This window comes from Passer montanus, unplaced genomic scaffold (genome assembly GCF_014805655.1).
Source record: "Passer montanus isolate IOZ18808 unplaced genomic scaffold, ASM1480565v1 scaffold79, whole genome shotgun sequence".
Taxonomy (NCBI): domain Eukaryota; kingdom Metazoa; phylum Chordata; class Aves; order Passeriformes; family Passeridae; genus Passer; species Passer montanus.
In genome coordinates, this window is record NW_024373145.1 from 2,059,364 (window position 1) to 2,087,359 (window position 27,996).

Consider the following 27,996-nt stretch of genomic DNA (forward strand, 5'->3'; position numbering starts at 1 on the left):
TCTTCATGCAGGATGGTCCTACTTTTTAAAGAAGAATCTCTTCTCATGCTGAGGTGAGAACTGAACTGCCAAGAGTTTTACACATACATATGAATCAGTCAGTGAGCTGGCACAGCAGGTAAGAGCCATGAGCCTACAGAAAGAATACTATTCTTGTACCTCTGCTGAAGAAGGCTTGTGTGCATTAAAGAACTTTTTATCTACTTAGTTAACTGATGGAGATATTATTCTAACAAATCAAGTTTTTGAAATGCAGATCTAGTTTTTATAGCAAGGTAACAGAATACAATTTTCATTTCAGAAAGATAACCCAACTGAGGAAAACATTAAAAATTGCCTTTCAATTTTGGTTGAGGTTCTGTATATAGCTGGTAAGAGCCAAGTACATGGTTTAGCACATACTTGGAGCTGTCACTTCACAAGAAATTGATACAGGACTAATTTACCCTCAGAATCTGGCATAATTTTTGAACAACATTTTTCAGAAATTGATACAGATAGTTCTCTGGTGAGATGGGAGCATGGTTTATTGTAAAGGAGAGTATGAAAGCTGCCACTTCACAAGAAATTAATAGACAGGATTCATTTAACCTCAGAATCTGGCATAATTTTTGAACGACATTTTTCAGAAGTTGATACAGACAGTTAGTTCTCTGGTGAGATGGAAGCATGGTTTATTGTAAAGGAGAGTATGAAAACTGAAGAGCTGACCAAATGCAGAGGGCAAGAGGAAGGTAGCTTAAAGCTATTTCTGCATGCCTGTCTGCTGAAATAATACAACTGCTGCATTAAATAAACTGGCTTGTCCACCATTAAGGCATCAATTTTTGTTGTACTGTCTATTGTACTGTACTGGTCACAGGGACAATTTTACCAGTCTGTGTGCCTCTTGTCCGGATTTGCTCCTTTACTTCCAGCCTGGGAATAGGCTGGGACCTGGCTTTAGTGGTTTTGCTGTGCAGGGATGCTGCTGCCTACAGGAGCCCAAGTGCACCTTCCTGGGGAAGGCAGGTAGGTGATGAAGCAGCAGCTGAGGGTGATTTCCAGGGCAACCAGAAACACTCAAGAAAAGCTGATAGGGAAAGCCTGCCATGAGCTCCACGCTCCAGAGGAAGATCAGGGTACTCAGGAACCCCTTACAGCTCTTTTCCCTCCCACATGCAATGTGCCTTGTCCCAGCCCCCTGCACGCCCAAGGACTGGAGCTTGTCTTTCAGCGTGTGGCTCCAGCTGGCACGTGCCAAACCATATTTCAGTCTCTCGCCTTCCAGCACCAAGCAAACTCCACAGTCCTCGCATTCCTGCCTCATGGGACACCCTGCTCTTCCTCTTCCTACATGGAGCACAGCTTGCTGCCATGCTCTGGGGGCAACCACACCCCCATTATTGGGTGTTGTGCTCTTTCCCAGGTGTGTGTTCACATGGTGGTGGACAAATTTTATCATTCAGCAGAACACACCAGGTGCCACGCTCCAACCACCTGCAAGTGCATTTACAGTGTTTGAAGCCAGTATCAGAAAAGATGTCATATAACCTCTTTGCTCCTATGTTCTCTCTTGCTCTGCATTCTAAATGTGCAGAATTATGGTTACACTGCTTCTTTTCTGCTTGCAGCCAAGTTGGGGTCTGTGTCCTGCTCTTCACTGGAGCTTCAGAAGCTGGTTGCAAGTTCTGTCTCATGTTACTTTTGTGCATTGTCCTGACACAGTGTCAAAAGTCAGTTGCCCTGGAGAAATAAGGTCCATCAGTTCAGTGTTTTCTAGTTTACCCCGCTCAGGGATCTTTTCAACAGGATCCTAAAAGCAACTGTCTTGTGGCACCTTTCTGTATGCTCCTCTTACGTGAGAAAAGCAAGATGACTCCTACTCCATGAATTGTATGTGTTAATCTCCTAATCAGTAATGCTGCCTCACAGCTTTTGCATAGATGAGAGAAAGCTGGCACAAGGGTAAAATGAATTTTCCAAAGGGTATTCAGGGCATCCTGACACTGCATGGTTTTATCCAACTAGCTTTATGTGCTTTAGCCAGAACTGTTTTCTTCTGCATCTCAGAGAACACATGCTGAAGTAGCGATTTCACACATAGATGAAACACAGCAGAAAAAATTATCATCCTCACTGACTTAGTAAAAAGAGAATTATCTCTTTACCAACACATTTATTTCTTCAACTGTGTTCTTCTGTACTCACAATTTGTTCTAAAACGCAAATCAGTTACAAGTTTCTTTATCATTAGAGTCAATACTTTTGCTTTTAAGAAAGAATAAAAAATATTTAAAGTATGTGTGAAAATATGCCCAAAATATATAGTGCTTTTCACACTGAAGAGCTCCAAATGTTTTGAAAGGTGTAGTTTATGTGTCTGCTAGACTATGGCTACCAAGATTATTTATCTATTTAATACCTACCTACCTACCTACCTACCTACCTACCTACCTACCTACCAACCTGCTTATTATACAAATTTCTCAAAATTATCAAATACCTAAGCAGAGACAATTTGAAAGGGATATCATGGAAAGAGAAGCTGAGCAGCTAACATCTATAAGCCAAACCTTCAAATCTAAGGGATATGATTGGGAAACTTCTAAATCAAGACTGGAAAGAGCATTTTGTCTTTTGGGCATGTTAGGTAGCCTGAAAGATAATTTGTAGCAGTTTCATGGACAAAATTCACCTCCAGTCTCTTAGAGGGACTCATGTTTCCAGGTTGCTGTTGTCTTTTGTAGAAACACTTGATCAAAACCTAAGACACTAATTTCCCACAGCTCAACTGAGTTAATACTTTTCTCTTGTTTTTAAAATTCATGTTCAAGAAGGACTGGAAATCTACCTGTATTTGGAACTTTTGGAACACCCTTAAAAATGCCTATCACACATTAATTACTATAAGCACTGTAACTGACCACTCTTTAGTTCTGTTGTATTTGATAGTTTTGACAGAGATTTCCCTGATGCTGTTGCTTTTTGGTGATGACCCTTCTCTCACAGAGGGGATCTTTCAGCTTATGTCTCCCTTCCCTGCCACAGTCCTCCTTTCCACCCTTTTTGCTGGAGCCAGCTGGTGATCCCAGTGTGGTTCCTTCAGTTTCTGTGGTGGGACTTCACTCTTTGTGTGCCTTCAGCAGGTGTACTTCACTCCTGCAGGCCCAGTTTGCATTTGGACATTTTCCTGGGAAGCTGCACTCTCATCTTAGCCCTGCATAAGCAGCATTCCTGGTGTAGATGGCCAGCTGGCTGTTGCAACCTTTTTTCACACCACGCTATGTAAAACTACACAGGGCAGGTCTTGTTGATGTGTGAAAAATGCTTCTAACAGCCTGCTCCCATGTGCTCTGAGGTTTCCAGCTTCACAGACTCCCTGACCCCCAGTGAGCAGCAGTGCTGCAAACAAGGAAATGCTTTGCTATAGGCAGGGAAGGGAGAAGAAAATGAGTGCAGGAATAGGGCTTGTTTTTCAGAAGAAGTTTCCAGAAACATGCTGACTGAGAGTTGGCACTGTGGGCCAACAGCAAGTGCAGTAAGAATAAGCCTAAAGAAGCACTTGCTATATGCACAGCTCTTTTAAAAGACTGTTTTACTGATTGGTTTACATGTATTGACTACTTTCTGCTGATCAGCTTGCATACAATACATGTACCTTTGGCTTTTCTGGGTGAAAAGCCCTTTCTTTTGGAGGGGCTCGTGAGGGCTCAGAATGGCACACCATTGGTGTGTCAGTCACATGGGATGTAATGCTAAATAAAGTTATTCTAACATCCTGTCACAGAGGGACGGTTGTGAAGGAGGCAGTAAAAGTGGTTAAGAAGTGTATGTATGTTTATGTATGCAACTACACATGCACACATACGTGTATAGAAACATAATAGATGATAGATAGATAGATAGATAGATAGATAGATAGATAGATAGATATTGTGTGTATATCGTGTTAATATCTATATACACACACAATAGTCTTGCGTGTATCTAGATATACACACAAATATTATTTTTCCTTCTCTGACAACCGTAATGAAAGTCTGAAGATGAAGATTTTCAGAAACTATGAAATTATTAACTAAAAATTGGGAAAGGGGTGCTTTTCTTAAAAAAAATGTAAAATGTAACATTTCAGTTGAAAAACTTCCTCAACATGAAGAGTGTGTCCAGGCCAGCAGCTGATGTTTCTCTGAAACTAGAAGATGCCAGAAGCAGGTCTTTCTTTCTTTCCTAGAGGTTATGGAAAGTAGGTGTTCCTAGAAAGTGCCTGCAAGGGAATACTTCCAATCCTCTTAGACTGCAGCTGCTCCTGCATTACATACAACTGGATGATTGGAGACTTTGGCCAAAACCTGTGTGGAAAAACCCAAAAGCACTGCTGATGTTCATATGGCAATGTCTGGGGGAAGTGTATCAGTGGCACATAGTTTGGAGGAAACCCAGTCTGTCTATTTTCTACAAATCAAATCAGATGTCTATGCCATAAAAAATTCACTCCCAAAATCTAATTTTTTCTTATTATAAAATCTAAGGCATCTGGGGCTAGAAATGTTTGCATCTGTTAATTAATATTCTGGACATAAAAAGGTCATTAATCTGTCATGATAAATTTTTGGGTTTTTTTCTTTAGTATTTACTTACCTCTAGAGCAGGTTGGAATGCTTCAGGTTTTTTCCTGAGCCAAATTTTTGAACAAATAGGAAAATACTGAGCAAATATGGAAATATTGAGGAAAAAATATTCCACACTCATTTCACCTCTGGAAAACTCTTTCACTAATCAGTCTCACCTGTGCTAAAAGATTACATCTGTTAGTGTGTGAAGATTTTGGAAATAAACTCTCAGTGCATATGGCACAACTTTAATCTAAAAATGAACTGTTAATTGAGACAGGCACAGGGGAACAAGGTTAGGAAAGAAATAGGATTCATTGGGAAAGGGATGATTTATAGTTAATGGTGGAAGGTCATCCAGACATAAAAATAGTTTTTAGTCACTTCTCCTTACTACACTTTTCTGAACCTGCCTGTTTGTCTTTTGTGTGCTATGAATGGGGTATGAACAGATCTCTGGATGCAAAATAGAGTGGCTGGGCAATTGGTCATGGCATGGGACAGCCCTCAGGGAACTGTTCCTCTGGCTAAGCTTGTTGGAGAGAATATGTTTGGATTACAACCTCTCATGGTTTATGGTAGCGCACTTGATTGGACCTCAGCTGCTTCTCATGGTGGAAAAACCATCAGATCCAGAGAAGAGCTATGTTTTTGCAGACCTCCCAGGTCCAAAGGAGGCTTTGGTAGGGTAAAGGATCTATTCCAGTCATCTAGCACGGCATCTTTAAATACTCACATGTCAACTGGAAGCTGTGAAACATGATCCTGTTAGATTTGGATATGCAGTGGAGACAGACCTATGAAGGATTGATAGGGAATACGCTGTGTACACCATAGTTGCACCTTGCTATAGGCTTTTAAAATATTGTAGTAAGATTTCTATTTCTTTACTCATTTGGAGGTGTTGAGAATAAAAATGTTTTGACTCTCTGTTCTGCTTTTGCCATTGGGGAAAAATCAGGAGCAAAGAGAAAATTTGAATCTATATTTACTTTAATTCTAGATACCATCCCATGTTTTATGAAGTCCTGGCCCTATTTGAAGTCCTGTTTTGTGAAGCCTGGATGCAGATGTGGCTTCGAAAACAATCCCACAGCCCTGGATTTAGCCCCAGTGAGCAGAGTCTCATCCACACCCCAAAGGCTATTTTAGAAATAAATGCTTGAAGCAAGATATAAAGATAGGGATCTCTGTAAAATGTACTCTTAAAGACAGTCTTGTATACATTGGTTTCATGTTATATAATGGCATGTCAGACACGGTCTGTCCCAGTCTGAGGACTGAGCCTTTTCACTCAGCACACACAGTCTCAGACTGGTAACAACCCCATGCCTTGCATGGATGACATATTTTGGTAGACAGTGAGAGGCTGGACTCAGAGCTAATATAGAGAAAATAAGAGAGACATAACATGTAAAGGAATATTTCACGCACGTCCAAATTATGCCTGTAAAAAGTATTCTTGTGAGAAAAATAGCACAGTGCAGGGAGGAAGGAGAGTGCAGAGTGGGGGGGTGGACAAAGAGCCAGATCAGGCAAGCCTGGCTGAACAAAAGTTACTATGCTGTAAAAAATGGACATGGCAAATGTACTGCATTTGCTAAAGGCTCCATGAAACTCCAGGGAAAACAGAGCGTTCACAGAGTGGCTCTGCCGACAGCAAGAAAGTTTCATTATTATTAGTCATATGCTGAGGATGTCAAGGAATTTTAAGGCCGCACTCTTTGCATTTTTAGAGGTTATTAATGAAATAGCATAGCAAGGTGAATTACATTAAAATATTTTTCTAACCATTCCAGAAATCTTGGTCCAAGTTGGCATAGGGGGCTGGCAAGTGGTGAACTTTTGACCTAAGCTCAGATTGCTGGGAGACACATCCTCCTTGTTAGTTTCGGGTGACAGTTCACTGTACTAGAGGGATCCACTTGTGTGTAAAGAGGCGAGTGGGGGAGGAAGATTTAGCACTGCATTTTCACAGTGGCAAGAAATTCCATCCAGCTCAAATGTGTTTTGGCCCACTGCCCGGCTCCTTGTCAGACATATGACCATCACTCGGCCTCCTATTTCTGGCCCAGGATAAGCAAGCTCCACTAGTGGTTAAAATTAGGCAACTGCCCTGTGACAACACATGTTAACTCTCCAACTGAGGGTAGACATATTTAAAAACCAGAAAAGATCTAGACACACCAAGATTTAATGTCAGCGCCATGTGCAATTCATCAGTTTGGTCTACTATAATTCAGATAGCAGCTAATCTGCTTCATGGAGAAGACTTAGCAGGATTTTCTGGCTTTCTTCTGACCAAAGACTTCCTATAATGATTGCTAAAGAGAAGATTATGCCATTATTTTTTCATGGTAGAAATCCATAGCCCTGGCTCTTCACCCTGTCATTATGTAGTTATATGATGGAAAATTTCTAAGAATAACAAACCAGGACATCTGGTTTACACAGAGCTATACTTTTGTTGGGAAAGTTTATTTCCAATTGAAACAGCAACAGAGCAGGTGGTTAATAAGGAAGCATTTTCCATTTGTCAAAAACAAGTCAGTCAAAACGTTTGTGCACATTTGGATGACTTTCTTGAATGCAGTACTCTTATAGCTATTATAATTGTTTCTGCTGTTATCACACCTACTTTCATCTGCTTGGCTAGTGACACTGGCCATGGCAATCTGTCTGTCAAGATCTCATTCACTTCTCTGAGCTTTATTGCACTTCCCTAGAGCCTGAGATACCCTCCGTGAATGCATTAATGAAGACCACTGGCTGTCCTAAGCCTTTTCTACATGTTGAGGTATATCCAAGAAAGCCAGGGAATATTAGGCTGGGTGAGCAGGCTATGGTGGTGGTTGATGTATGAATAATTGTAGAGAGCTTAAGAAATGAACGTGCATTTTCATATAGGAACTACAGCCTTCCTTCATCACCCTTGACATCTGTATTGCTCAATAACCATGCTGAACCAAGAAGTCTGATGGTGCTGTCCTGCAAACTGATCCCTTCTGTTGTGTAACAGGGCCCTTCTCCCTTTGCATTGAACAACTAACCAATCAAGTCAGCCTTTAAAATCTTTGAATAGCTCAATTTAATACATCCTCCTCTCCTCTCCTCTCCTCTCCTCTCCTCTCCTCTCCTCTCCTCTCTCCTTCTTCCCCTCCTTCCTCTTTTCCTTCTACTTTTTTAATATTGTCATCCCCTCCTCTTTTCTTTCTCCCTTTGCATTGAACAACTAACCAATCAGGTCAGCCTTTAAAATCTTTGAATAGCTCAATTTAATACATCCTCCTCTCCTCTCCTCTCCTCTCCTCTCCTCTCTTGACACACTGTTCAAGCAGAAGTTTCCAAGAGATCTTCAGTTACAGCACAAAGCAGATTACTTGGAATTAATAAGAAATACACTTACTAAACAGCAGAGCAGTAACAAAAGGTGCTTTTACAAATGTTTGTTGCTATTAACAATCTGGTATTTTAAATTATTCCAGTCTAACAAAAACTTTGCCACTGGAAGTGCATCTGTTACTCATGGGCTGCTTACTCTTTGTGGGTACAAGTGACAGTTCACAGGCAGAGAAACTCCAAGTGCCAACTCAGTGTGACAACATGTGCGACCCTGTGGATGGGAGGGTGCAGAGGCAGATCCATGTCAGACACCTCAGCACAGTGCTCCCAGACCTGTCTTGGGCTCAGGGCACAGTGAGGTGCAGCTGACTCCAGGTCTGCACCCAGTGTGGTTCTCATGCTAAGCCCAGACAGAGACAGATGGAAGGAGCTGGGGACTAAAGCAGTAGCCACAGCCCCAAGGAAGTAATTTAGACTTTTTGATTACCTGAGATATTACTGCCTTCTACTTGGCACCACGGAGAAGTAGCTGTGAGTGTTGGCACCCGAATTTGCTTATTGCTGAATGTCAGCCTGTGTGTGGGTGTTTTAACACTTTGCCACTGCAGTCAGGTTCATCAACATAGTCCAGGCAGAAAATGGCTCATGGGTTGGTTACTATTTGTACAGAAAATAAAATATTAGACCTTCAGGTCTGGTGGAAAAACCTCCTTCCTCTTCTCTCTCTTTACAGTGCTCTTCACTCTCAGTTAGCAGGGTCTCACCTGGCTTTTCTGCTCTTCTCCATCATGTTCTCTGACCCACAATATGCCAGCAAATTCCCATGCTTGTAGGGTGCCAACAGCTGTCACTCAGAAGAGAAGATCAAGAAAATTCCAGGCAAGGCAGAAGCAACCTGTCCAGTTAGCAAAGGGACTGTGACCAAGTGGAGCAGGGTTAGAGGACTGACAGAGTTGGACCTGGTTTGTGATTATAATTACATCCTCACTGGTGAGATGTTAAATCTCAAGATGTAAACACTTTGCTCCATATGTTTCAGTCAAGTAATATAAAATGTTTTAATAGAATATAGAGTTTCAAAAAGTGTGTACAAATGGGTATGGTTGGAAGGGACCACAGTAATCATCTGATCCAACCTCCCTGCTCAGGTAGAGTCACCCTGAGGACATGGAACAAGATTGTGTCTAGGTGATGCTTGAATATGTTCACTGAGAAAGGCTCCATAACCTCTTTGAGAAACTTATACCATGCAGTCACCTGCACAGTAAAGTTCTTCCACACATTCACATGGAACTTTCTGTACATCAGTTTCTGCCCATTGCCTCTTGTCTTGTTGCTTGGCAGCACCCAGCAGAGCCTGGCTCCATCCTCTTGTCACCCCCTTCAGAGATACTGATAGATGTTGATGATGACCCCTCTCAGCTATCTCTTCTTGAAACTCAGGCCCAACTCTCTCATCCTTTCCCCATAAGAGAGATGTTCTAGTCCCTTTTGTAGCTCTCTGCTGGACCAGCCCCAGGAACTCCATGTCTCTCTTCTACTAAGGAGTCCAGAACTGGACACAGCACTCCAGATGTGGTGTCACCAGGTCTGAGTAGAGGGGCAGGTTCACCTCCCTTGACCTGTAGGAATGCTCTTCATAATGCAGCCCAGGATGCCACTGGCCTTCTTGGCCACAAGGACACACTGCTGGCTCATGAACAGCTTCTTGTCCACCGGGATCCCCAGGTCCTTCTCCTCAGAGCTGCTTTCCAGCAGGTCAGCACCTGGCCCAGTATTGATCCATGGGGAACACCACCAGTGACAGGCTTCCAACCAGACCCTGTGCCACTGATCACAACCCTATGGGATCTGCTGTTCAGCCAGTTCTCGATCCACCTCACTGTCCACTCATCCAGGCCACACTTCTTGAGTTTGCCTAGGAGAATGTTGTGACAGTGTCAAAAGCCTTTCTAAACTCAAGGTACACAGTATCCACTGCTCTCCCCTCATCCATCCAGGTAGCTGCCACATCTCAGAAGGCAATTGGGTTGGTCAAGAGGTATTTACCTCCAGTGAACCAATGCTGACTACTCTTGATCAACTTGTCATCCATACGGATAGAGATGGCATCTAATGAGGTTCTCCATCATCTTTCCAGAGTTTGAGGTGAGGCTGAGGGGTCAGTAGTTCGCTGGGTCATCCTCCTTGCTCTTTCTGAGGGCTGGGATTACATTTTCTTTCTTCCAGCCCTCAAGCATCTCTCCTGAACTCTGTGAGTCTTCAAAGATGATTGTGAATGGCCTGGCTATAGTCTGTCAGCTCTCTCAGCACTCATGGATGCATCCCATCAGGTCCCATGGACTTGTGGATATAAAATTTGCCTAGATGTTCTCCAAACCAATCCTTCTTGACCAAGGGAAAGTCTTCGTTTCAACATTCCTTTACTCTGGTTTCCTGAAACAGAAATGCCTGAGGGCTGGTCTCGTGAGTGAAGATTGATGCACAGAAGGCATCAGTAGCTGCTATTCAGCATCCTCATTACTGGGGTCTTCCCTCCACCTAGCAATGGGTCCACATTATCCTTGTTTCCCAACTAAGATTAAGTCTTCCTTAGATACTTTGGCCTTCACATTAAGTATTTGTTTTGAGATGCTAAATAATTTCAAACACAGAAGATTTAATTGAGTAGAAGGACTTTGCATAATTTAAAAAAATCCATTCTTGTTGCTTTTGGGTATCACTTTTTCCACTTTCTATTACCAGTTGGCCTAAGTAGTGTTGGCCCAGGTGCTGTTTCTTGATGCCTCTGAGTTGTTTCCTGCTTTCTTTTGTCCTTCCTATAACAAGAGTTTAATGTATACTGAGTCTGCTGAGTGAATTAAGCAGCACACTGATTTTGGTTCCCAAAAATGTTTAAAAATGTCTACCAGTGTAGATGGCCAAACTGTCATTAAGGTGCTCTTATGCAGACATGAAGATCCTGCTCACACACAGCTATTCATCTCAGTCCCCACAGTAGTAACAAATGTCATCTATATACAGAAGCTACTCACATATCTCTTTTGGCTGACATTATTGACGCTTGTCTTTCTGGATACATATATTGGCTAATTGCAACTGCCAGTGTTCTAAGAGTCAGATCAAATAATAAAAGTTGATGGTGGCCAAGTGATACTCTGAACTCCCAGGGCCACTTTGAAATACAGGAAAATTATTTCCATTGGTTTGACAGAACAGTATATTATGCTTGCCATGGAGGCAATGTTTTAAAAATGTGCTCATTCTCTACATTTATTCCTGCAAACATGCCATCAAGAGAACCCTTTCCTGAAAAAAAACATTCTCTGCATAATTCCTGACAAAGTGAGCTGGTGAAATGGAGGAAAGAAAAGCAATCTTAATACAGCACCTGCAATCTTTTGTGAATTATTATCATAGTTAAATTCTTGCTTAAATCTTGTGTGGAGTGGAGATCCTTAATCAATTCTTGCTCACTTTTCAAGAAACTGTTCCCAAAAGGTGACAAGTTTAGGTTGACCAGAGGAACTTCCTCTTCATGTTCAGAACTGTTCGTGAACCTTTCTGGGATTTTCACTCCTCTGTAGCGCTGAAATGTAAATGTGATTTTTCTGGCTCTTGAGCTTTTCCAAAAACAAATTCATGAATAGTAGCTAAACAGTATTTTCAAATGGATTAATAAAACATTAGAATCATAGAATACTAAAGGTTGGAAAACACCTCTAAAATCATTGAGTCAAATAAAATTTGGATCAGCTGCCTTCCCTTTTAGAATATTTCTTTTGGAAAACAAGAACCAATTGTATGGTGAGAGGTGCTGGTTATCCATGAGCTTATCATGGTAATGCAGGCTTTTTGAAGGAATATTAGAGCACTGCATCTTTGGTGTTAGAGAACAGGTAAAGATGAATGAAAAAACAATACATTCTGAATTCCAGTGGGCAGGAAGGTGAGCCTCAAGGTAATCATGCCCTTGGTTGTATTTTGCCTGAGGGGACACATGATATTTCACCACCCATTTTTCCTTAGGCTGCACTCATGCACATTTTACATCAGCTTTACCTTTTGATAATTTTTCTTCTTTTACAGAAGTTATTCAAGTAAATAATGTGATTTCCTATCCTGCAATTTCAGTACCAGATTCCATGGTTTTAGAATCATAGAATGGAATGGTTTAGATTCTAAAGGATCTTAAAGATCAACAAGTCCCAAAATTCCCAACCCCCCTGCCATGGACAGGGGCACTTTGGGAAGTTTCCCCTGTTTATTGTCATAAGGCATAAATGTGCCTCAGAAAAGCATTGTAACCATTACATCATACAAACCATGTCTCTTGCTCTAAATGTCCAGGCAGTACAGTCATCTTGTTCAACCTCATGGAACTGCTTTTCAAGAGCAGCTGTAAGTTCTTACCCCTTTTGCTGACACAGGCAGAATTAACTAGCACTCACCTGACCTGGTGTAGAAGACACTTTCATTCACCTGACATTTAATAACTTGTTATCTAACACCTTGCTTCTGTCCTCCTAGGCATCCTGTCTATTCCAAGCTTTCTCTCTTCCTAATGGCATATGCATGTTATGTTCATATAGCCCTCATGTCTAACACTTTCTCTGCCAGGCCCATGCAGCCATCCCATTCTTCTCCCCCTCCTCTCTGATATTTTCTTACCCTGAACATGACTTCTGAGTCACTGTACATGACCTTATTTTCAGCTCTTGCTGCAACACATTGTACCTGAAGAGAAGATTGGCAAGGTGCTATATTGAGCAGCCCTTGTCTTTCTGCATTCCCCAGGCTACAGTGAGTACAAGGCAGTTGTTTGTCAGGTAGGCACAGAAATGGGTCCACTGTCACTCTGACGTGACTGTCTCTGTCTCCATATCACTTTTGATCCACAGGATGACATTCTGTGAAAGGCAAGTCTTGGTCTTTGCTTATCAATACAGACTTTTCGTTAGCAGAAAAGAGAGATGGTGTGATCTTGTTCTCTCTCCAATTAATCTGTAGCAGTAGCTCACTAGTGTTACTTTTAAATTTTGGTGTAGTGAACATGGAGAGACTTAATAATTTTTTAAATATTTTCTTTCTTTTCTCTCACCACAACACGGGCAGTAGTTGCATTGCTCTTCCAGAATGTTGAGTGGGATAGGAAATAGGAGAAAACAGGAGACATGGTTGAGGGGAAGAGGCACTGTCTCTACCCTCATTTGTTTCTGGAGCTCTTCTTGGTTCACTTTGGCTATATCACCAGGCAGCACTCTCCTTTCTAGCCTGCAGTCCAGGCAGCACATACTTTATTCCCAGTTGAACCTATTTAAGTAGAGGGTCTCCATCTCCCTCTTCACAATGGATTTGTCTTTTCCTAAAGTGGACAGTCTTGATCCTGAGCTTATCACACATGCACATTGACACTGAGGAGCCGCCACCAAAATTTAAATCTCATCTTCAGATTTGAGGGTCTTTCTGGAAAAATATTCTTTCCTCATCTCTGTTAAATGAAGTAATTAAAATTACAAGTACTTTCTATTTGCCTAGCTCATTCATTAAGGCTCATGTAGACTCTTCACAAGCACCAATGCTTGCTGCCAAGAGGAGGAACTCCAGTCCAATTTTGTGCAAATAACTCTGGGCTTACTCTAACGACACCTTTGTTTTTCAAAAGTGCTCTCTAAGTTGGCAGATGCTATTTGGTTACCCTCCATCAAGCACCTGACTCAGGCTTGCAGCCTGGAAAATGTAACCTCATGTTAGGCTTTGTGGATTGCCTAAGAACCTGATATTCCTAAACTCCTTCTGCAACCATCTCCTGAGATCTCATGGTGGTGACATATCATTATTGCCATATAAAAAAGGGAACACAAAGTAAGAATTAAACACTGCCAAGGAGGCCACGCCTCTGAGACATGAAAGAGGAGCTAAGGAATGGCACAGTGTCTGTCCTCCCATGACGATTACAGAAGGCTCTTCCCTCCCGTTCATCATGACATAACCTTCCTCTGGGGATTATAGCATTTGTTGACAAGGAAATGTAATAGTAGGAAATTATCTGATGCATTTTGATATGTCTAAATGATATCTAGCAGGTGGAAACATGGACAAAAGCCTCCATGTACAAAAACAGAAGTCCCATGCTTGTCTTCTATTGACAACACTTTATTATTTATATTCTGCAAGGACAACAAGTAGAAATGCCAAATCTAGGCCAGGGTCGAGAGAGCCAAGTCATACAGCTGGACAAAGGAAGGACAAAATACTTAAGTACTCAAAGAGGGGGAGTAGGGGTGTTGGGAAAGGTTTCAAGAAAAATGAGAAGGAAGATGAACAGGGATCACGAGACACATCAGGAAAGGAAGGCAGATATGTTATTCCATCCTGGAAAAGACAAAGATGATGGTCCTCAATGAATTTAGGGAGCATGGAAGCTGCCTGTTTCATCAATGTAAGACGTGAAATCACACCTACATTCACAGTTTAAAGCTCATTCATGAAAGACTGTGACAGGACACCTCCCATATTCAGCACATCCATTTCCAAGTGTGAATATTGGACAGCAGTTAGGGTTTTATGCCTTTCTCAGCAATCTTTTTTTTGCTTTCAGACTCTGACTAAAATTAGGACAGGACGCAGAACACACAAACAAGGTGCCTCCAGGCCTGGAAGTGGATGACTATGGGATGCTGTTTTGGTTACAGCAGATTCAGCAGTGATGTCTACAGCATGCTTTGCATCTAAGCAGCGTGTTTATTGTTCATGGCATTAAGCACTGACTTATCAGTGAAGCCCAGATGAGATAGGACCACCTTCTTTTAAACAGACATGTCGGCATACAATGACTTGCACCTTTCCCTGTTTAACTTCGTAAGTGGCATTGTCACTGTATGTTGTCTGGCCTCGTAAAATGCAAATGACAAAATTCACTCTTATCCTAATCTGTCTGAACACAAAGAACACATAAGATCTGCTGAAAACAGTGTAACTCAGCTACATCTTCTTCTTGCTCAGAAAACAGGAGGAATGCTGAGTGATTCAGGTGAATCTAGAAAAGTAATCAATAACATCCTTATGATAGGAAGAATGCTTTAGCATTAATAGTCCTGAAATCCTGCTACTACATTCCTTGCTCAGCTTCTGTTTTCATAAAAACAGGGTTTACCCCTGTTGCAGGCTATCACAAAGTGGTCTTTGATATGTGCATTAAAGTAATAAATCTTGGTGCTGGCAGCTTCTGTACTATGACATAGTAAGCTCAATTATTTCAGGTTCATTTTCAAGGCAGATCATGTAGATTCTTTTAATACTTCATATTAAGGCATAGTTGTAACCTGTTGCTACAGAATAATTCTTTTTTGCCCAGATTGGATCTTCATTTTATATTAAAACTTCAACATTGTAATATTTAATTGAGTCAGTCTTGAAGATGAGTTTGATTAGGCAAACAAAATTTGGGCATGTGAAATAGCAGGCTTCTGCCTAAGGAATTACATTATTGACTATGCATGATGTAGTGGTATGATGGCAATATCCCTCCCTCTAGAGTCACAGTAATAGAGAAAGCTCTTTCCACTGCAGTAGGTGGGTGTCAGTTGACTTCCTGAAGGCAATCTGTCACTAGGTTTCCAGCAAAGAACTTTCCAGTACTCAGTAGTGTTCGTGTGCAACACAAAACCACCATGGGAAAAGCTGGCGTCAAGCCTGAGCTATACCTGGTACTTGGGAAAATGCCTGTACCTTCAGAGATACAGGAATGGGAAGAATCCCTTGTGAGAGATGGTTTGTTTGCTTCTGCCTCAGAATTCCCATTAATGTTCCCACAATATTCAAGATCTCAGGTATTCCCTCACACCAAGTGGCCACAGTTAAATACTGTCTGTAAATTTGGGACTGTTACACATTTTCACACTTAGACAAAAGGTGTGATTCCACCCTGAATCACACCACAGCACTTGCTCTTCTGGTCATCAGGCTAGCTCTCCCTTTTTAAAAATTTTGACCAAACCTGGAAATGCTTTCCCCAAATTAATAAAATTATGCAAACATGCCAGGCTTTGCAAACACTATTGTTCTTGTCTAACAGCAAACCGAGTTGGGATGTATCCAGTGTAGAACTTCTCCTATAAATACAATAGTTATGTCAGTTGAAACTACATAACTAGAAATTTTAACCCCAGTCCTCCAGAGGGATTAGCTTTCTCTCTGCAGACTCTATGTCCGGGCATCACATCACAATTTATTCACCTTGTTTATCTTGTTTTAAACACATAAAATCCTAAGTGTATCTTCCCTCAAGTATGTGCATAAACCAAACCACGATTTGTCTGGCACTGCTCACATAAGGAGAGGCATCTCTCTGTGCTTCCAGTGTGCACTCAATATACTACGGGTGTGTGTTTCACTGTGAAAGTGAAACTAGACAGAATGCCATTTAAAGAATAAAGTGAGGTGACATCACTCCCTTTGCTTACTTGAATTAGAAGATTACTCACTGCATCTTTGAGTCTCAGCTGACCTGATTTGGATTTTAACCAACAAGTAAACAAGCCCTATTAACAACACTATTCAACACTACTTCTAGCAAGATGCCAATAGGTTTATAGTTAAACAGTATTTCAGACCATCAGCACCCAGTCACTAATTTAAAAACTGACCTTTTGAATTCACCACGTGGATGAGCTTGGGAAGTCAAAGGACAAGGAAAAATCTTATAAAAAAGAAGAAAGACAGCTGCCAAGGGTGCAATTGGATCAACTTCAGAGTAAGTCTGTAGAACAGAGTGGCATTTGCAAAGGCACTGAAGAGCTCTCATGGCATCAGGCTGGTGGTGGTGACAGAGCCATCTGTCCTGTCTTTTTTGCCCTTTCCTGTCTGCCATTAATTTTCCACAAAGGCTCCAAGCGACAGTCCCCTCATAGTGACCATACTTGGAAACAAGGTGTATGACAGGCAGGGGGAGAATGGCAATAATCTCTAAGAGCCCCCGTGTTACGGCTCGGGAAAAAATAGCTGAGAGTTTGTAAAGTAGCAAAGAAGAAGTGAAAACCGAGAAGATCTGCTGACAGGAGGATTGGGCAGGCACGCACCCCCTCGTTACACGCGGCGCAGGAGCGGAGGCGTGCACTCTGTGTGCGCGCTGCCGGCGGTAAACAAGGGAGTATTTCTGGAGCAGCTGCCCTGTGTAAGAGGAGAGGTGCCTGTTGCTGTCCTGCAAAGTTACACTTTTATAGTAGTATGTATCTCGTGCTTCTGAAACACTCTAATTTCTGGCACTAATCATGCCAGGCTTTCAAACAGCGAACTCTTTCTTGGGGTTGAAGTCCGTGTTTAAAAAGAAGACATTTTGCTGAGCTGGATCTGTAAACATAAGACTGCATGTCATACTCTGGCTTTTAAAATGAATAGCTATCAATCTGGTCTTTATCACAATATGTGAAGAAATTAGTATTGTTTGTTTTTTGTTCATATTGGTGCTGGGTTTTTTTACCCCGTGGCTTGTTTTGTGTGACTTAGCCATGGAGAGGGTGAGAACTGGGTGTTTAACCAGACTGTGACTATACCCAATGATGGGTACTTCCACAGCCCTTATTCTTATTCCAAGTTACTTTTCTCAGGACCCAGTAGGATAACTGAGCTCACATGATGAGCTCACTTTTTTATTTTACGCTATTTCTGTTACTTGCAATTTGGCAGAACACAATGACCTGCCTCCAAGTGATTTGTGTAGATATTCCTGTCAACAGATAAGACCTAGTGCTTCTTGGAATCAGTGACTTAAGCGCTTGTTTTCTTCCTTTCTATCTATTATCCTGGCAATGGTTATTTTTCTTACAGTACAGGAATCTTTGATTCTTCTTTCATTTCAACTTCTCAGATGGCTTCTGCTTAATAAAATAAGACATTATCTTCCTCTTATATTCATGGTTAAACCAAGAGGTCAAAACAGCTTATTTGTTCAGCCGCTTATTAAATGTATTTTTTGAGGCCCTGGGTAATTTTTTTTGTCTTCTAGTTAGAGTTGGAGGTGCAAAGTTTCTGTAAGTTTTGAAGCTCTAGGAAGTAACATCCCTCCACAATGTTTTTCAGGTTTTCTTGAAGCAATTTATTTTCTAATAACTGAAGATTGAAATACCAATGTGGGCTACTTGCTTGTTATCAAAAGAAAATTTTCCTAATTTTGAGAATGTCAATTATACAGTTAAGTTAGAAGAACAAGTGTATGTTTCTACTAGAAGTAGTGGAAATACAAGTGCTTAATCCTGGCTGGTTTAAGAACACAAGAGATTAAAGTTTTGCAAGAATAGTAATCTCTTTTATGTGTTTGTCCAACTACATCACCCCTTCCTAAGAACTTTGTATTTGCGCGTGTGTACTTTGTGTTTAAATAATGAAAATTTATCTAATAGGTAATACTCAGCTTTACTTCATGAACATGTATATGGAGATGTTTTCGTATTGCTAACACTACACAATACACAATTCCATTTGACCCAAGGAAAATGCAAGCTTTTCAGTGGAGTAATGTCATGTGGAAGGTTAATTTCATAGGTAGATTATTGATTGCTTGATGTTCAGCAGTTACATCCTTAAAGAAAAAGACATTAGAGGTTCTCTTACTGTTTCTTCCAAGAGAAATTATCTTTTGTATGTGGAAAATGTTTCCTTCAAATTTTTTTTCAAAGCTTTCTGATTTCTTTCGGTAGACATTCACAGAAAAAAAAAAAAAAAAAAGTGAAAAAAAATATTTTTTTTTCCTTGTAGTTTCCAGGTTTTCTCCCAGACCCTCAGACCTTTAAGCAGCCTAAAGGGGTCCAACAGTTGTGCCATACCTTTGTGAAGTTGTCAGAGAGGATGTCACTGGATGGAACATGTGGCAGCTGTAAGAGAAGGCAAATATCAATAGTGTAGCCTTGCCTCTTCCCCTTCACTCATCTGAAAGCTGCTATAGAAATACTACTGTATCCTGAAGAAATTGTGACTGTGCTTGGCTAATGCTCAGGATTCACCCAGGTGAGAGTTTTTTTGCATGATCTTTATACTTGTGAACCTGCTCAAAGTTTAGATCTGAATTCAGGCTTTGGGAGTGTTGAAATGTGTAGTTTTCTTCATAGGTGATATCTGGGGGTGTCAGGGACTGGATAGCTTTGTAAGTAGCCTCCAACACAAATAATTTAATTGCAGATGGCAGCTCTGCCTGTGCTAAGGTAGACTGTGCTTTGAACCTTCTTCTAACTTTTTTACAGACATGTGAGAGAAGTTCAGGGTAGAATCAGGTCCAAGTAACATGCTGGCTGCTGATTCTAGGCCAGAGTTGTTGGTGCTAAAGCAAAAAAGGTGTCTGGATGCACAGAAGTGGCAAGAAAGATGCAGGCAGATTTTGGGTTTATGCTCATATACACAAGCGTAGGCATGTTGCTCCTCATGTTCTGGACTCCATGTTGGCCATCAGCTGGAGTAAATCACCTTCGTTTCTGAAAGGATTTTTGATATTCAAGAGAGTCCAAATTGTTTTGAGTCACCAAAGATGGAATGTGAATGTTCAAAGGAAATCTCTAAAGGGTAAAGATCTCTGGAGAGCATATTACTTGGATTTACTCTTCACCAGAACAGCCCACTGAAATCAAAGACATGGAGAGTTCATAGAGTTCCAGTGGCAGAACTCTTCACACGACTTTTGCCAAACAGAATTTGGGACAGTTTTGATTCAGAGATAATTAGTTCCTTAAACATTTTCACTCAGATCTATGTGTGTGAAGGAACCCTGTTGCTTGATTGTAATCTCTAGGGCTCTATTTCTTTTGGTAGAATTAGAGAAGCAGTTTAGACTAAGGCTGGTGGGAGTGCACAGTGAGAGGATGAAGTTGCATTTGCATAAAATGAATGTAAACTCAGGTCAGGGCTATCCATGTTCACACCATGTTCACTTCCTGGGCTGCCCAATCAGTTGGAGGAAGCTTGAAGCACCTCCATGGTTTGAGACACCAAGAAATTAAGTTGTGTGGTGAGCATGCAGGACCATAGTTCAGTAACTCCAGTGTGCAAGTGAACTGAAAAGAGATTTAGACATCCCGGGTGGATACAGTAGCACAAATAGAAGCTCATGAACACATTGCTTCATGGTTATGTAATGGAATTGGTAGCCATCTATAATTGTCCAGTTGGACTACTTAAATGAACTGAATAACTAATTGAACGTATCTCATGTTATACACTTTTTTAATCTGCATTTTTTTTTTCATTACATCCCTGTAATGTCATTGTGGCCAATTTTAGATGCCATTTTCCCCTTGAAGGTATTTACCAACATGGTTCCCTCAGCCTCTTGTAGTACAGGAAAATGGGGTTGCAGGATATCTCTCCAGGCTGAATGCTTTCCTGTCAATGATATCAAATTATAAGTAGCTGCACTAATCTGTTTGTCATCAGAAATAGCCAAAGAAAAATGCACAAATGTAAACATAAAAGGGAACTCTCATAATTTACATACTTGTCATAGTTCACCATAAATCAATGTAAATATCAGAGGGCTTGTTCTTTTTGACATGACCTGGAAGCTAGTTTTGTCTGTTGACATCTTATCTTCTCACAAGATACTGTATATTAGTAAAGTTAATTGACTAATCATTTTCATCACTGGACGTGTAAGTAAATAATTCCATCTATTTCTACCTAGGCTTCTGTTTACGGTCCAAGGGTGCCAAGCATTCAGACTAAATGAAAATATACCCTCTGGTAACCATGCACGGCATCCCCCATAACAAGCTGCAGAAACTCTCTGAAGCATTGCTGTTATGTTGTGGGGAATCCTGAGAATCTTAGGCTTAACTCACCATGCTGGCCAGCCTCCTGCAGGGGCAGCCAGGCAGAGGCTGGGACAGCAGGGGGATGAATCCAGGCAGACCTGTGCTAAACCACTGACATCTGTCAATTTTAGGGGAAGGAGGCAGGTCTGAAAGTAATTAATTATAGGTGGCTGGGAATGTGCATGAGACGATGTGGGAACACGTGCTTCAGCTAGAGGAGAGGAGCTGGAGGGTTATCTAATAGCTGGTGCTTTTCACTGTGTTGAGTGTCCCTGCATCATCAGCCATAACCATTTTGTATCTTTCTGATAAAATAAACCAGTTTCCCTTCTCCCTCAGAGGTGGGGAAAGGAAATTTTCTGCTGCTTTTTCCTTCCATATCTTTGCCATCTTGTGAATTAAAGAAAAATTGACTGTGAGATAGCCTTTGCAGTACTTATGCATTTGCTGATAAGACTTCATCGGGGATGAAAGCTGGTAATTCTCAACTTTTTCTTGAATTTGTGATTAAGATTTTCTAGGTGACGTAAGAACAAGTTATTAAGTCACTAGCTTCCCATCTGTCCCAAAGGAACACAGGACCAGTTCGTTCTTTTGCAACTGTGCCTCAGAATTTGTTAGAGAATGCTTAATATTTCCAGAATGCCCATATAGTGTGCTGTGTTCTGTTTCTCTCCTTGTGCAAAATTTAACTTTGTCTAGAGAAGTGTCTCAGGTTTTCTTTGGACATTGTGCATCTAAAAAATACAGCCTGAGCATGGTCACTGATTCCTACCATGCTTATTCGTTTGTATGACTTGCTACAGAAACCTTTCCCTTTACTCCTCTCCCTCCTGTTTAGAGGAGAGTGGGGTCCTATGTATTTTCCTGCTTAATTTTGTCCTGGCTCTTTCTGATGTGACTTCTGCCATCAAGGATATTGCTTATGCTGGGGATTTTTGCCATGCACAACTGCCTGGGCTGGGACCACCAACTCAATTTCCCTGCTGGGTTGCAGTCCTGAGAGGCAACAGCTGCTTACTGCTGCCATGGCTGACCTCACTCACACCTGGGATTTACAGGTGAAAGGCTTCCAGGGAAATGCTGAGACCAGAATGGTTTATTCCCTACTAGAATGTGCCAACCTGGTTGCCCTCAGCAGCTTTGGCCTCAACCAAACTGAATCCTATATTTTCATTTGGTCACAAGGGGTGATGGCAGCTAATTACTTCTGCACAAAATGAACAGGTATTTTAAGTTAAAAAAGGTGAATGGCAGTTGAGAAAAGGACCTAACCTATGCTTAAGTATTGCTATATACACTTGCATTTAAGGAAGGGCTCTTGAACAGGCAGGGACCTGAACACTCAGTTAAATGTTTCTAGTAGTGAAGATTGTAGTTCACAGAGCCAGGGAATGTGCAACTTTGTGCCCTTATTTAAATGGTGCAATGTATTTCTCCAAATAAAAAAAGCCACTTATACTTTAATTTAAAGAAATAATAAATACTTCCATGTATGTTATTTCACATCTATAGCTGTTCCTATTTCCAAAAAGCTGTCATATTAATTGCCCAGATGAACTTTTTTTAACATCTCTGTGTATTTGTCTTATGGATGGTACCAATTTGTGAGACTTTTACCACAGGTCTTCTCATTATAATGTGCAAAAAAACCTTTTATATGGCTATGTCAAAACATAGTCTTGTATGCAAGTCATATTTGTTACAGATCAAGTTGTCCTCTGAGGAGCAGTGTGGCATAAAATGTACAGGGGAGGGAGTTAAATGGAACACTTAATAGGGAGTTAAACGGAACACTTAATAGGAACTAATCTAGCAACTGGAACTGATGGGAACAGACAGGGTTGTGAAATGTGAGCCTACAAGATGTCCACTGAGAGGTATCCATTCCACTTCACCCTCCCAAGCCTTGCTTCCCAGAGATGTATGCTCCCTTTTTTTTTTCCCAATCAATTAATGTGTTTATGAGAAAGAGCAGTACAACAGTGATTTCTTTTTAAAGGTATTTCTCAAAATCCCAGAAACCTTTCCAAAAAGAGTTTCTAACAGCAGTTTAGGCTCCTGACTTTCTGAGGCAGCATGTTGTTTCTTTTTGCTACCCAATGCAGTGAATGGATCTCTAAGCTTGATTTGATTCCCACAGAAAACAAAACAACTTTTGCTTATGTTTCCTCAATGAACAGAATTTTAATAATTGCTGTTTGTTGCATTAGAGTTGGCAACAGTTTACATAATCCTTGGGGATATAGGAGACGTTAAAGAGTAACAGCACCTTGGGCAAACCTTTCTGAAGAAGAACAGCAGAGATTACTGTAGTTAATGAAAGAGAGAATATTTTAATGAAGGAAAATATCTGCAGATAAGCATGCACTGCAGGTTTCTAATTCTGAACATCTGAAATAATTCTGTATTGGACATTGAACACTGTACAATATGAACACTTTAAACATTTGAATATTTTATGTATTGGGGATATCAGGTAGAAACACTTCTGTATGTTCTTCCTGGTCAAAATTCAAATTTTGAGATTGGTGTAATCAGCCACCTCTAATAATTTGAAATTAGCTTTATTACTTTGTTAGTGCCAGTGTATCCTTTTTGTCAAGCTCATTTTGACAACTGCAACAATGCCAGCCTAATTCAGGCTACTGACCACCATGCAGCTCCAGACACAGAGGACCCTGACTATACTGAAAGGGAAAAAGTACCCTCAGAAAGCAGACAGGACAAAGGAATTCCCAGAGCTGGTAAAAAAAAAAAAAAATATTTCAGAGTGCTGGAGAAAAAGGAGAAGGAATGGGAAAAAAAAGTCCACTAATAAGCTGCAAAGTTTTATGAGTGAAGACTGCAAAGAAAAGCAGTTTCCTGGGATGCTACGAGGATTTAGGGAATCCCACACTCACCTGTGAGTAATGAGGTATTCCAGGACATCTGCTTTGCATGGATAAGTTTTATTATTTTCTTGGCCATCCAACTGGCTGGAAGGTGTCTGTCATGGTAGAGAGAAATCTTCTGGACCTACATTTGATGAAGAAGTTTGGTGAAGAGCACCTTTGATATTTATGTTGTATCCTTCTCCTCATAATAATCTGAGCTGAAAATATCCCTGATTGCAATGATAAGGGGAAGAAAAGAAAGAGTATGGAAAAAAATATGATACACCAGCAAAGGAATTTTCACTATGAAAAGCACTTCCATAAAATTCTTCTTTAGTGACTAAGTTGCTTCAGTGGCCACAACCAGGGAACTGGATATACTGGGAAGTCTTAAATGCAAACTGGGAGCATTACTAGGGAAGCTGGAGCTGTGGTTCCAAGAAGAACACTTGCAGTCTGTACTGAGTTCAAACCCAGTATTACTGTTTCATTGATTGAAAGATGTTTAGGAACAACTAGGGAAATTTCCTTTAAATCAGTAGCACTGTTCTCATCTCTCCACTGATGCTGCCAGTCAATTAGACATGGAAGGCAAAAATAAGCATGGGCTACTGTATGTTCTCTTTTGTACAACAGATTTTAATCAACCTACCCACATTATATAAACATTATGTCAGCATGTAGTTAGAAAATGGCAGATGTGTAAAATAATTCACATGCTTTTCTGCCTGACACAGTCCTGGAAGTATATTAATGTTTCCATCAAACAACACGATGATCATATTTGCTTGAGAATACCATGTCCTTCCAAAATTAAATCCCTTGGTCATTGACTAGAGAATGTATATTATAAATAAAAATAGAAAGAGATGGAATCATCCCTTTCATACAAATTTTGGTATAATCTTAACAAGCGCGTCAGGATCGTAACAACAGCTTTTCTGTGACTGCAACAATACATATGCTGCACAGAATTAATTTTCAAGAAGTGAACTGTGTGGGTGATTTCAGCCTGGAAATAGCTAATCAAACTGTCTGCTGGTAGGCTGCCTTTGAACACGCAACCTACTTAACCTGTAACATAATGAGAATAACTGTGAAGCATCAAGTGGCTACCCAGCAACTCTGGCTATTGTTTGGAGTTTATTTATGTTTAGGTAGTCTGGTACAAAACTCCAAAATGCAACGCTTCTACCTGCCTGGATGGTTTATTGTTGACTCACAGCTGTTTAGCAAAAAATGAGCTACTGTTTGTGCTATTGTTTGTATGGTTTTTTTAGTGAGCTTGCCCAGAAATATTTTTTGGCCATTTAAGAAAGCAGTTCAAACCAAATTTCACACCCCTGCCATCCTTATCCCTGGACACGAGGCAAAGAAAGGCTCATTGAGTACTGGAAGCACTGAATTCAGTCCTTCTCTACTTAAGAACTTAACAGGTAAATTATAAAGTTGAGCCTGGAAAGACCATGTGTCTCCACTTCCCAGGGCTGCTTTCTTGGCTATGGATCATTATTGTGAGAACTAATCAACTGATCCCTCCCTTGTGCATTTTCAGTAAAATGATTTTGAAAAGTTTTCCCTACTCCCAAAATTATAAACAGTTAATTTCAACTTTGCTAAGCAATTTAACCACAGAAGTCTAGAGAGGCTCAGGGCTGCTCATCCTTCTACTTTAACTAAGAATATAGAACCTGTTAGGTACACATACATGGGAAAACTACACAACCATATGTAAGCCAAATATTGGAATTTAAAATGCATTAATATTGTTTTTATCCAATATTTGTAAGGTTAATACCAGACCAAGTGGTATAATTAACAGTCAGATGTATATTATCTAGAGATAATATCATTTATGCTTGGTAAAAGATTGTTGTGGAGCCTTGAACTAATGAGTATTAAGTACAAGATATGATCTTCCTGCCCCTAAACTGTCATCACCACCAAATGTGTCAGTAACTTGAAGAGTCAAGACTTTAATATGCTCTGTATGTCTTGTTTACTTGTTTCTTGCTACAGGGTCAAAAACATTTACCAGGGGTTATTTCAGCTGAGCTATCAAAGCCCAGCTTAGTTTCCTTTTCCTGAATGTAGCACATGCAAACCAAGCAACTAAAAGATCATTTGAATTATATATCTTTCTGGAACAGATACTATGAAAACTATCTACTGGTTGGGTTAAATTGGAAAATTACAGCTATCTCAGAATTTACGTTGTCTCCACCTTGCAGACTCTACTGTTGCTCTGTGGCAGTCTATAATATATAGCTCTTTGACATGCCTAGAAATGCCACTTCTATATGGCCCTTTTTTTCCCAATTACTTTTCCAGAAACTATAATCATTTGGCTGGTCAACATAATTCTCAGCTGTGGTGCAGCAGGGAAAACACCAAAGAGGGTTACCCCAACTGAGAATAACAGCACCATGGCTTTGTCAAATCTCATCTGCTGTACACTAACTAAGAAGGGATCTGTTATACTGGAAAGGTGTTTACAGTCAAAATGAATGAAACAGGATACGGATAATTGGGAGGGCCATATTATTGGAAAAGAAACACGGAACAAGCTCCTAATTCCATTTGAAGCTAATTAGGTGGCCTGTCTCTTTAATAAGATGTTTGGGCTCACAGATTCTGCTTTGTTGAGGGTATTTCTTCTTTAATTGGCCTGTCAATTACAATTTGTCATGAAATGCTGCAAACTCCTTAGGGCCTATTCTCAGTCTGTCTTATAAAATGGGTGCCAGAAAAGATTAAAAAAAAAAGGTATTAAAATATACACTTGTTTTTATTCTCCCAGTTAATCTTAAATACTTTTACCGTTCAGAATTGAGTTACAGAAGTCTTCCATGACTGAAAAGAAAGGAGTTACACTTGTGATGCAAGTTGCAATGGAAAAATTAGATTTAAATTGAACATGGTACAGGGAACACAGCGTTGCCCTTTCCTGGGGTGACAAGCTGAGAATGCTAAAGCCAAGCAAGAAAAGGCAGCAGAATGGGTGTCCTACTGGAACAAAATATTTTTGATATCTTTAAGGCTTAGTTGAGAAATTGAAAATTAACAAGTAGCTTTTTAGAAGGAGCATGGAAAATAATCAAGCGTGAAATTGCAATCTATTGACCTCTGGTAATACGATGTCTTGATTTAGAAAACTGCCTTACAAGCTTGACAAACAACCTAATGCCAGCGATACTGGACTTTTTATGGTAGCTCGCTAGTTACCCAGATGAGGAACAGTCACCATGTGACAAACCTTTGACAGCTGACTCAAAGGCATGCTTGGTCAAAGCAAAAGCAAGTGTTTTCCATGTTGTAATTATTCGTTTCTCTTTTCCTGGCTGAGAAAAACAGTTTGGCGGAACACAAGGGTGCGGTAAGCTCTTGCTGAGGAGCAGTTTTCCTTTAGGAAGCGAAGACTGGGAAGAGTTTGCTGCCAGCTTTTACTGTTGATGAAAGCAATAGTGTTAACCAGTACATTAATTTAATTTTTGTGTTTCTGAGCATGCAGTGTCTGTATTCTCACAAAGCTGCAGTAACAAGTATCTAGTCTGTTTTTGTCCTCTCCCTTTGTACTGTTCAGGTGGTATGAAAGAGTTATTGTAAAAGAGTTTTCTACAAGAAAATCACACTTTCTCTCCAATGACAGACAGAGATGAAGCGGGCAGGAGCTGCAGTAAGCACTCTTCAACTGTGTGTGGAATTAAATGGGTGCCAAAAATCCAGGAATAGGTGATTGTGGATGTAGATGTCAAAACCTAAGTCACTATTGGCCTTATAACTCTCATAATTAATGGAAGTATTTGAGGTTTCTGTCTAAGCCAAATCTCGTTTCTTGCCTCTTAGGAATTGCAGTGAAATACACTGATCGTAGGAGGTGTGAAGTGTGTTTTGCAAACCAACACTTGTCTGAAAGCACTCAGCCCCACCTCAAATCTGAATGGAGAATAGTCTGCTTTAAAATTTTTTCCAAAGCTTGGATTAGGTAAGGAAATAGTAATTTCCTCTCTGGATTTCCTCTCCTTTTTTCCTAAGGCCAGGTTCTATTAACACATATTCACCGACTTTCCTCTGCAACAAAATGTTTATTTGTTTGTGACCTTTGCTTCATTTTCAGACTGGAATAGTTCAGCTGGAAGAGGCCTATGAGGATTATCTAGTCCAACAGCCATTTTAGACTTTTGCCTTGACTTGGATCTGAAGTGAGGTGACTTCAGCCACAGCACAGAACAATGACCACTGTACAGCCACAGCTGCCTGTTGTCCAGTGCTACTGCCACACATGGGCCCTGAAAGCTTGCCTTATTCTGATGCTATGTCTGTTGGTGACTTAGCACTTGATTTGGGTAGGAAAATTAAAAAAGCTAAATAAAATAATGACTCAAA

General features: G+C 40.6%; 1 long non-coding RNA gene across 4 annotated transcripts; it reads left to right on the plus strand.

Moving 5' to 3' along the window:
* The first annotated feature begins 5 nt into the window (after positions 1-5).
* Positions 6-27,996, plus strand: LOC120512817. Of its 4 annotated transcripts, none has more exons than XR_005630133.1 (4): positions 6-118; positions 18,693-18,941; positions 27,457-27,595; positions 27,728-27,996. It is a non-coding gene; the product is annotated as an uncharacterized LOC120512817 (long non-coding RNA). The 4 variants fall into 4 exon arrangements; XR_005630131.1 differs by lacking the exon at positions 6-118 and adding an exon at positions 16,501-16,692; XR_005630132.1 differs by lacking the exon at positions 6-118 and adding an exon at positions 16,966-17,163.